This window comes from Notolepis coatsorum (genome assembly GCF_963971535.1).
Source record: "Notolepis coatsorum genome assembly, chromosome: 8".
NCBI lineage: Eukaryota > Metazoa > Chordata > Actinopteri > Aulopiformes > Paralepididae > Notolepis > Notolepis coatsorum.
The window spans coordinates 101,685,441-101,697,602 of record NC_140172.1 but is presented as its reverse complement, the minus strand read 5'-3'; positions in this window follow the sequence as shown (position 1 = coordinate 101,697,602).

Sequence of the window (12,162 nt, the reverse complement as noted above, 5' to 3'; positions counted from 1 at the left end):
GTGGCACTGCTAATATGCTCAGGATGCTCACTAATCCTGTTTATTTACAAGGGGCATAAACTACAATGGGATATTACAAGCAACTGGTCATTTAGTTGCATCACAGTTATTAGCCAATATTAGCTCGTTTTCAATGCCTGTCCTTGGAGCAGGTTGGTATGCTATGATGGTCAAAATTGTGGAGTGTACCTTTAAGACGCTTGTGTTTTGGTTTTGTATGCGTGCATCAGAAGCAACGTCACTGCAACATGCCATTTTGTTAGTTGAGAATAAAGTTTATCAAAAGGACAAGAATTCTCATTAATTTCAGTATTGCTTCTTCATCTTCATCTTAATTTTGATCTTCTTCTTCTCCTTCTTCTATGTCTCCTGATACAGTAGCATGAAGGCTTCAGGAGGACAAGGTACAACAAGGAGGTACAGAAGAAATGTCTGTCTCTCCAAGACTTGTGACTAAAGACAATGAGGCAGATGAAGTAGCAAATACACACACACACACACACACACACACACACACACACACACACACACACACACACACACACACACACACACACACACACGCTTACAAACACACACTCTGGGCTTAAAGTTGACACTAGACAACAGCAGGTGCAAATGTACATTTAGTCTATGGTTGTCAATTCTACGAGCCGCTTTGGCAGTTGTCAGCCTGTGTTCAGGCAGTCTCTTCTATCCTAACAAGACTAGGTTCCCTACTAGTACGGCTGGATACTCATTCACAACACTGTCTCAGTGACTACCTCAGTCAGTCCGGCACAGAGCTCTTTCAGGTGTGAGTTATTTTTATTCGAATATTATCTTATAATTCTACCACTCTATAGACAGTTTCAACGTGACACCATTCTAAAAGGACCCACGTTTATTTCCTGTTGCAATGTTTGCTAATAAAATATTTTGGGTCCAAACTGTTCCCCTAGCAACAGAACACCAGTGAAACCGTCTATAGGCCAGTAGCCATTGTAACATCGTCATTAGAATGTTAAGCTCTCAAAATGTAATTGTTTATAAAGAAATGTTCATAAACATTCTATCTTGGTCCCAGTGTATTTCCTAATAAAGTTGCTGACAGGAAACACACTGGGGCCCAAGCTGTTTCCCTAGCAACATAATTATTTTGAAAAGGATACCTGAAAGGTGCAGCTAATTTGGATACTTAGTATATCCTATAATAATAACATTAATAATAATAATAATAATAATAATAATAATAATAATAATAATAATAATAATAATAATAATAATAATAATAATAATAATAATAATAATAATAATAATAATAATAATAATAATAATAATAATAATAATAATAATAATAATAATAATAATAATAATAATAATAATAATAATAATAATAATAATAATAATAATAATAATAATAATAATAATAATAATTATTATTATTATTATTATTATTATTATTAATAGTTGGCAAGTTCTGAAATTCACTGTGACTGGCTGATGAAAGCATTACCGTAGTAACCTGGAACTCATTTGAATAATTGATTAATATTCACATACTGTACTGTACAATACGACTACAAACAGGCAAGAGACACAGACACTGTAAAGCCAGTGGGACAGGAAAACACCTGCCAACTACATGTATGTGCTCCACTGACAACCAGGTTGACAAACTAGTCTCCAGAATATCATCTCGCATTTAATATCACTGCTTTAATAATGGAAGTTACGGCAGGCAAGAAGTTACTCAGAATAGCATTTTTTTGGGCACTGAGCTGCGTGCACGCGCACACACACACACACACACACACACACGCACGCACACACACACACACACACACACACACACACACACACACACACACACACACACACACACACACACACACACACACACACACACAGTAGCAACACTACTAAAAGACAAGAGGTTGGTTAGGACCAAGGCAGTTCTGTTCTCTGTATGTAACAGGCTTATGGCCTTATCTGTCACTTTACATCATTCTGTTCCATACAAAAAATTATATAGAGAAAGATGCACCAAACAAGGTATTGGTACGCTGGTCCTGGATAACGGGCCGATATCAGACTAAAATACACTACCACCATCAGAGAATTTCCCCAAGGCATAAAGATGCATTGTGTACGATTTTCTACCTTTTTCGAATGAGGACCATGTAGACTCCAGCACGTCCACAATTACGTAGGAATAACATAAGCACGTAATTTAGTGGTTTGAGCCTACGCAGTCCTCAGCCGACATGGACCGTGTAGACTCGACTCCCAGTGTGCTTAATGTAATTGCACACGGTTGAGTCTATGCCGTCCTCATTTCAAATGACCAAAAATCGTCCACAATGTGTCTTTAAATCTAATACCAGGAGCCATGTGTAACACGTCAGAACTGGAAGCGACTTGAATGATCTGCCTTTCTCGAATGGAGAAAAACATTAGATTTTTTGTTTTTGACCCTAAAGTAATTGCCTACATCTGCACTCTTACACATTAGTTAGAGTTTGGTACTGAGGAGAATCAATATCGGCAGTGGAAAAGGGGTATTGGTTCATCTCTATATCATACACAAGATAACAGAGAGACACATCGTGGACAGCAACGTGAAGTCTGGGTTCATGTTATTCACAAAGCCTCTCAAAGTGGGAGTACTGATCGAGAGTCAGCTTCGGGTTGGTAGTTTGAATAAGATCATTAACTTGGTCACTGATCTAGAATCAGCTTTAGGCTGTTAGTTTGAATAAGGTAATTAAGACAAGTGTTCCTGGTCACTAATCTAGAGTCAGCTTCTGGCTGTTAGTTTGAATAAGGCCACGAAAACAAGTGTTCCTGGTCACTGACCTCAGATCAGCACTCCTACACTGGGAAGCTTTGTGTGTTCAAGTCAAGGGCATACAGCAGAGAATAGAGTCTAAACTTACTCTTCTGTTTTGAAATATTTATCCCTAGTCAAATGTGCCATTGAAATAGTTGATTGGTACTGTAGCATTGTCTGTTCATGCTGGTCAAGGTAGGAATCAGGAGTTTTTAAGACCAGAGGGCTAACCCTGAACCAAAGCTGTTGTCTTTGCTAGCATGAATTACACATATTCATAGGATTCTGATGACGTCTCACATGTTATTTGATTACAATCACCTGTTGTTCTGTCCACCAAGATGTCTGCAGTGATGATGTCATGGAATATAGGGATGACACACACGTTTAGCCGGCATCGCTTGTTAACTCATTTACAATCAAACTATCAAGCAAAACCCGAAGAGTTCTGTTCCAAAATGAGATATTGTTGTGTCTTTTTCTATAGAGTTGATAAGCCTCCCATGGAGCTCTTCACTGGCCTGCTCACTGTTCACTGCCTAGGTTGTGCAGTATCCTCTCTCTGATATGAATACATACAGTAGGAGACTGAGTAGGTTTGTTTTACTGTTCTTTAGTGACACTTTGCTATAGTACAATTACATAAGGTTCACTAGTTTCAACATACCTGTTTACTGATCTTTAGTAACTCTTTGTTTGCACATGGTTTGCTAGCTCCAAAGTAACAGTTTAGTAACACTTGACTAGAGTACAAATAACCCCAAGGTTTGCCAGCTCCAACATAAAGGGAATAACAATTTACAGTCACACGCAGCCAGCGTGCATGATTTTGAATTGTACGACAATTATTAATGTGTAACAAAAGGTTACAACAAAATGTGAGAAACCAGACCAAACGCACAGCATGTATAAAGAAAATAATTTAAAGTCAAACCCCATCACCACAACAATATCCATTTGAGAAATTGCCTATTTACTCAAATCAAAACTCGATATGGAAAATGTATGATCTACAGTATGCTGAGAGCTTCACTTTCAAAAATAGTTATAATAGTAATTAGGGCTGTCAGTTTATCGCATTAATTAGATTAATTAATTACACAGCAAATTATTGCGTTATGAAAATTAACTAAAAATTAATAAAAAAAAAAAAAAATCTCATTCATTCTATAAGAACGTAGAATGAACATTTACAGACTTTTTTTTTAAATGGTCCATTTGCATGTTCTTGCTATCTGATTCTAGGGACATCTATGGATCTCAGGGAATGTATTCCCAGTGTCAGAAATACTGTGTCTGTTACTAGGCTTGAGTAAATTGTAATGAACCAAATTATCTTTGACTGAATAACACCATGCTAAAATTGACCAGACCTGAAAAATCTAAGCAAATTAATAAATGGAAGATTATTAAACAGAAGGTTCTGTAGATACAGTACTGAATTCTGCCATCCGGACACTTGCAATTTGAAATATGATTATAGAATATAGAATATCAGCCCTAAAATGGTTATGTGATTAAAATGCAAATCCTGTAATTTATTAGATTCATTTTTTAATCGCCTGACAGCACTAATAGTAATTCAATATTGAGTGATGAACATCAGATACTGTGATAAATAGCGTGTAGCATTTTGGAATGAAACCCTTCACTTGTTAATGTTCCTATCTCTCTGAAACAACAATCCCTGCAAATAAATACAAATCATAACTGCCTTGTGAAAGTGAGGGAAAAAGAAAGTTTGTATATTTTGCACTAAAATGACAAAATGCTGTTGTGTATATTTCCTGTGGATGCTATTTATGAATTATGTCATGTAAAAGAAAAGAAAATGTATAATTTCCAATGGGGGGCACTTACCTTGAATATAATAATGATGATTCTAATTGTGTCAATTGCACTGAAAAGCACAAAGTACTTATTGTCTGCCATTATTCTCCTCGCTTTGCAAATCTGATTTCAGGTGTGAATTCCTTATTATGTGTCTTAAACCTTTGCAAAAACCTAAGGTTTTAATCAAGCGATGGTGTGTAAATTATTTTCAAAGGGATTATAAAAGGAAAATGTAACATATAATTTTTAAATGTTGATTTCTTTGTACTGGATGTTTTATGTGATTGTATTATGAAGGAAAGCTGTGAGGTTTCTGTGAGATTCTTAGCTGTAAGTTAGGCTGTATTTCCAAATTGAATATTGTAGGTCAATGGTTTTCAAACGTGTGTTCCGCAGCAGGGGATAGTGGGTCGCAGAATGAGGCATGAGGACAAAAGCAAAAGTATCCTAATATCCTTATCCAAGTGAAAGGCAGTTTGTGAACAGAATATACAGTACAAGTAATGATGTTTAATTTTTACTAACAATGTTGAGCTAAATTAAACTTTTTGACCTTCGTCCTTCATCCCGTGACCCACCTGGCCCCCCTGCTTGGAGACGCACGTTTGAAAACTGCTGTTTTAGGTTACCGTACTCATGGTTCCACCCAGGAATTTGTGAAGAGATAGTCCAATATCGCTATTACCTTACTATGTAAACAGAACGTATATTGCTGCCATGTGGGAGGAGGGTAAATATGGACTCGCTCTCATTGAAAACAACAAAAGCTGGAGTGAGAAAGTACCTTTTTTAAGTTGCCAAATTATCATTTTAATTTCAGTGATTGTAAATTCAATTGATGGAACATAATATGCAAACCGTGTCTTTTAATTTACCAAACAGCCATTGCAATAGCGAGAATCATTTGGACCAAAATAACCCCACTCCACGAGATATCTTGTTTACATAATAACGGAATTGGGAAATAGGGCCATTGATTCTCCAGTTGAAGTGATCTTTTTTAAACTGGCTGATGGAACTGAAAGTGGTCCAGCACCATGGTTACACATGGGGAAATGACAGCTGCACTTTGCTCCCACTGTCGTCTCAGAGATGACTACAGAACTATGTTTTATGTAGGGTAGTGTCTAGATCTCGTAGCCCGGCAGGACGTTTCCATGGGAATCATCACTTTTTGACCTAGCTGCAAAGGCGTACCTCATCATAATTTCCCCCTAAAGAGTTGTTTATACATCTATCCCTTACCTTCACCCTAACCTCAACCACTCCCACCTCCTAAAGGGTTTTAATTAATATACAAACAGCTTTCCAGAGGCTGGGACCAAGAGCCACTGAATGTGTTTACATGCACCAAGTATTCTGGATAATAGCTCATATTATCACAGTCCAAAGTATTCAGCACATCCTGTTTATATGCACACAATACCTGACCACAAATATCCCTGTATACACAAATAAAATACAATATTGTTCATATTACCATGGAAACTGAGCTAACACAGACTGCAAAAACCATCAGTAAACACAGGACATGTATACCTTATACATGCCTCAGTGTCCCAGACATTGGTGTACGTATGTTATTTGGGTTCTCATAATCATTATAAGAGTTTATTTGGGTTGTTGTAAACAGGATATGATGCTTTCATGAGCCAACTAAACTGGAATATGAATGGCATATAAGCGCAATTGCTGGCAGAAGTCTTGGCCAGGCTGTACTTGAATACTACCGGTATGTAGGCTACGGTACCATGTTGCCATAATTTCTCTAGAACCTAAGATCAGTTGGGAAGCACTTAGACTTTTAAGAATATCGCAAGTGCTATTCCTCTGCCCCGGGACAGTTCGGTCAATGTTGGTGAACGTGCACCAATCTCTCCTAAAGCGAGATATCAGAGAACCTTCTCTATGAATGGGGCCCTGATTTATGTAATCTCGAGGTTAACATTCCAGTGCGGATCTGTTGGCGATACTAGAATGTAAACCTTATTTGGGTGCGAGACCTCAACATGGTATGGCTCCGCCTCCACCCATACATGTCTACTGTATGATTTTTCAAAGTCCACAAATATCAACAGAACTGTCCTGGGGCACAGGGATATCATACATTCTTAAAATGGGTGGCACTCCTCTTTATGTTTCCCCTCCTCTCTGCAGTGAATGTATTAATTTCCAGCCCTCTAACCTCACCATTACTCAATTACAGATAATGAATCCCAAGGTTTTTTTCCACGAATTTTATTTAATGTGTGTGTTTTTCCTTACAGTATGTACCAATGGATAATTTGCTGAATAAAATGTATTTTGTGTCAACACCACGTGTTACTGTTTCCTCCCAGTTTTCACACGACATAAGTCTAATTTATATCAAGGATTATGTCCTCTGATGAGATCACAGGAGGAGATATTTTTCAACTCATTAACTGAAGTGGATGATACTCTTTCCTTCCCAGTCAGCTCCCATGCCAGTCCCATCTGCATTCTCTGCTCCTGTACTGCTCAGTAGTAGGGGTATAACGGTCAGATCGATAATCCCATAGACGTGCCACTGGCAGCAGTTTAGGTCATATTCTTACCACGGGAGTGTCTACAGCTTAAAGATGCACTCTCCACTGAGATCTTAGGCTTAACAGTGTCTCTCCTCTACTCTGTGTGAGTCAAAGATATAGGGAACACTAACAGTAACATAATCAGATGTACTGTCAGAGACTCATTGGTGCGCATTCAAGCATATTGATATTGATTTTCTTTCTTGCATATTTATGTGAAGGCACTGTAGGACATGTGCTGAATGCAAATGCAATAGAATAATGAACGTAGTCATCATAATACACGTCATGACGTGCGCATTTTGGCTGCTGAATATTGCATTCCACTTGCCCTCTTCCTGTTATGGTTTGTAACCGACCCCAATCGCACAACACAAGACAGGTATGAGAGTAAGCCAAGAACGGGCATTTATTGAAAACACTCAGAAAAACGGCACTGTCCCTTTAAGGGAGAACACCAATACTGGATAAACAAGAAAGGGAAAAGGCCCAGTGCCTTTAAGAGGCGAGCTGGCTAAGGGGAAGGCAAAGGGAAGGCTAAAGGAAACAGGGCCGGGGCAAGGGAAGGCAGGAACAGGGAGGACTAGGAGGACTGGACAGGGAGGACTACGAGGAACTAGAGAGGGGAGAACTAGGAGGACTAGGGAAAAACAGGGTAAGGCCTTGGAACAGGGCGAGGGCTGGAGCTGCATACTGGGACAGAGAAAACAGGGTAAGGCCTTGGAAAAAGCATTAATGATGTTGCTGCTCTGCAGCTTCTCCCGGGATGGTAGTCTGGGGAAGCAGGTGGGAACATCAGAGCCGCTCAGCAGACTTCTCTCGGCAGATCTCCGAGGTGGGTAAACGGAACCGAGAGGGAGAGAGGGAGTGGGTTAGCTCAGAGTGCAGTTGGAACAGAGCAGGAGACAGGAGAGGTGACTTGTAACCAAAAACAGAGTTATCCAAGTGACTGAATCTTCGGTGTATAATAAACACTGTGAGCGAAGTCCCAAAATACAAATCCAGGTGATAATATCTTCGGTGTGTAAACACACAGTGGGCGATGTTAGGCCAAAATATCCCAATGAAACAATCCAAAAAGGGCTAAACGCTGGGTGAGTGACTGTCTGATAAAAAGCTGGATATCTTCAGTGTTATATAAACACACGAAAAACGGATAGGATCAAAGACAGTCATAAAAACTCACCCAGGCGCTGTGCGTAAAGAGCGTTGGAACAGAACGGAGCGAGCGCGTCGCCACGGGGAAAAGCGGAGGTCTGAGTGGTGCGCGACTTGCTTAGAGTACGCGCCGGTACGGAGGGCGCATCTGGCGCGGAGGTCTGAGTGGTGCGCGACTGCTTGGAGTGCGCGCCGGTACGGAGGACGCATCTGGAGTGCGTCTGCGCGGAAGAGCGCGCCAGGCTCGGAGGTCTGGATGGTGCGTCTGGGCGTCTGCTGCGCGGAGGTCTGGATGTGCGTCAGGACGTCTGCTGCGCGGAGGTCTGAAGTGGATCACTGGGATACCTCCCGTGGAAGTTTTAGAGAGCGCAGTCCAGTGTCTCCCTCAGGCAACGGCGACAGGAGGCGAAGGCTGGAGCACATCTCACGCCGGAGATGAAAACATGCAGCATAAACAGACAGTGGACCTCCCGAAGGAGTCTTGGTGATAGAGAATATGATACGGAATGATACGGCATGTTACGGCACGACCCGACAAGGGACAGAGGGGAAGAGCCAGGTACTTAAAGCCCACAGGGGTGCTAATTAGAATACACATCAGGTGCGGGAGGATAATTGATACTTGAACTAAAAGTTTGTGTTCGGCACCAGACCAATCAAACACATAATGACAGGTAGTCCAAGGGTGTGGCTGCTTGAAGAGAAAACGAGAGTAACGAACGCGAGGGTGGGGGCTAGTGAGGTGAGGAGAATGCAATTGAAAAACAGTAGGCTTAAAGGAACAGAGCGAGTAGGTGAGCAGCGGACAAAACCTCACAGTACCCCCCCCTCCACGGGAGCCACCCGGCGACCCAAAAATACAGACAGAGTGGCAGGGGACAAAACAAGGCAAAAAACAAAAGGTACTGGGCCAAGCCAGCAGGGGAAGCCACAACAAAAGTGGGGCTAGCAAAAGAACAGGGTAGCCGAGGGGTAACTAGGGTAGCAGAGGGGCAACTGGAGGAGCTGAGGGGTAACTAGAGGAGCTGAGGGGTAACAGCCAAGGGCACTGAAAGCTACAGGGCCTATGCTAGCTGTACTGCTACATCAACATAGAGGCTGCGCTAGCTGCCGGAGCTAGGCTAGCAGACAGGGCTGGAACAGCATGAGAGAACAAGCTAGCTGGAAGGACAGTCCTAGCTGTGGGGAACTGACCTCGCTAGCTGAAGGGGCAGTCCTAGCAGTGGGAGAAAAACAGACACTGCTAGCTGAAAGGGCAGTCCTAGCAGTGGGATAAACTGACCTTGCCAGCTGAAAAGGCAGTCCTAGCAGTGGGAAAAACTGACCTTGCTAGCTGAAAGGGCAGTCCTAGCAGTGGGAAAACTGACCTTGCTAGCTGAAAGGGCAGTCCTAGCAGTGGGAAAGCCACACAAAAGGTGGAGGCCATGCAGAGGGACCGGGTCAGCTGCCTGGGCATGGCTAGCTACAGGGCCTATGCCAGCTGCAAGGGCTGCATTAACATAGAGGCTGTGCTAACAGCCGGGGCAAGCTAGCAGACTGGGGCCATGCAGAGGGACTGGGTTAGCTGCCAGGGCAAGGCTAGCTACAGGGCCTATGCCAGCAGCAAGGGCTGCATTAACATAGAGGCTGTGCTAGCAGCCGGGGGGAAAGCTAGCAGACAGGGGCCATGCTGGTAGTAGAGGCCTAACAAGCTGCAGGGGAGCTAACGAGGCTAACAGGGAACCAAACAGGGGAGTCAACAGGCTAACAGGGGAGCTAAACAGGGCTAACAGGGAAGCTAACAGGGCTAACAGGGGAACTAGAGGGAACAAGAAAAAAAAAGGCAAACTCAACATACACCGTCTGTGCTGGCTGGGGTCGTCGATTTGGTCGGGTCGTACTGTTATGGTTTGTAACCGACCCCAATCGCACAACACAAGACAGGTATGAGAGTAAGCCAAGAACGGGCATTTATTGAAAACACTCAGAAAAACGGCACTGTCCCTTTAAGGGAGAACACCAATACTGGATAAACAAGAAAGGGAAAAGGCCCAGTGCCTTTAAGAGGCGAGCTGGCTAAGGGGAAGGCAAAGGGAAGGCTAAAGGAAACAGGGCCGGGGCAAGGGAAGGCAGGAACAGGGAGGACTAGGAGGACTGGACAGGGAGGACTACGAGGAACTAGAGAGGGGAGAACTAGGAGGACTAGGGAAAAACAGGGTAAGGCCTTGGAACAGGGCGAGGGCTGGAGCTGCATACTGGGACAGAGAAAACAGGGTAAGGCCTTGGAAAAAGCATTAATGATGTTGCTGCTCTGCAGCTTCTCCCGGGATGGTAGTCTGGGGAAGCAGGTGGGAACATCAGAGCCGCTCTGCAGACTTCTCTCGGCAGATCTCCGAGGTGGGTAAACGGAACCGAGAGGGAGAGAGGGAGTGGGTTAGCTCAGAGTGCAGTTGGAACAGAGCAGGAGACAGGAGAGGTGACTTGTAACCAAAAACAGAGTTATCCAAGTGACTGAATCTTCGGTGTATAATAAACACTGTGAGCGAAGTCCCAAAATACAAATCCAGGTGATAATATCTTCGGTGTGTAAACACACAGTGGGCGATGTTAGGCCAAAATATTATCCCAATGAAACAATCCAAAAAGGGCTAAACGCTGGGTGAGTGACTGTCTGATAAAAAGCTGGATATCTTCAGTGTTATATAAACACACGAAAAACGGATAGGATCAAAGACAGTCATAAAAACTCACCCAGGCGCTGTGCGTAAAGAGCGTTGGAACAGAATGGAGCGAGCGCGTCGCCACGGGGAAAGGGTTGTCCAAGCGGAGGTCTGAGTGGTGCGCGACTTGCTTAGAGTACGCGCCGGTACGGAGGGCGCATCTGGCGCGGAGGTCTGAGTGGTGCGCGACTGCTTGGAGTGCGCGCCGGTACGGAGGACGCATCTGGAGTGCGTCTGCGCGGAAGAGCGCGCCAGGCTCGGAGGTCTGGATGGTGCGTCTGGGCGTCTGCTGCGCGGAGGTCTGGATGTGCGTCAGGACGTCTGCTGCGCGGAGGTCTGAAGTGGATCACTGGGATACCTCCCGTGGAAGTTTTAGAGAGCGCAGTCCAGTGTCTCCCTCAGGCAACGGCGACAGGAGGCGAAGGCTGGAGCACATCTCACGCCGGAGATGAAAACAGCATAAACAGACAGTGGACCTCCCGAAGGAGTCTTGGTGATAGAGAATATGATACGGAATGATACGGCATGTTACGGCACGACCCGACAAGGGACAGAGGGGAAGAGCCAGGTACTTAAAGCCCACAGGGGTGCTAATTAGAATACACATCAGGTGCGGGAGGATAATTGATACTTGAACTAAAAGTGTGTGTTCGGCACCAGACCAATCAAACACATAATGACAGGTAGTCCAAGGGTGTGGCTGCTTGAAGAGAAAACGAGAGTAACGAACGCGAGGGTGGGGGCTAGTGAGGTGAGGAGAATGCAATTGAAAAACAGTAGGCTTAAAGGAACAGAGCGAGTAGGTGAGCAGCGGACAAAACCTCACACTTCCACTTTTCCACAAAATAATGTGAAGACGTCGAAAGGCTTTTCAAGTTGGTCAATAGAGGGCAGTTCTAAAAAATAACAAAGTTCAATGCCCAAAAATACAAAAATAAAAGCATAGGGTGGAAAACATAGAAATACTAGAAACAGGCTTCCGGTTTCCACTCAGGTCGGATGGCTGCGTGATTTTTTCAAGCTCTGCAACCACTTCACATTAATCGTTATAACGACGTTAATTTCACGCCATACGCTCATAGCACACATCGTAAGGATGTCCAAACTAATA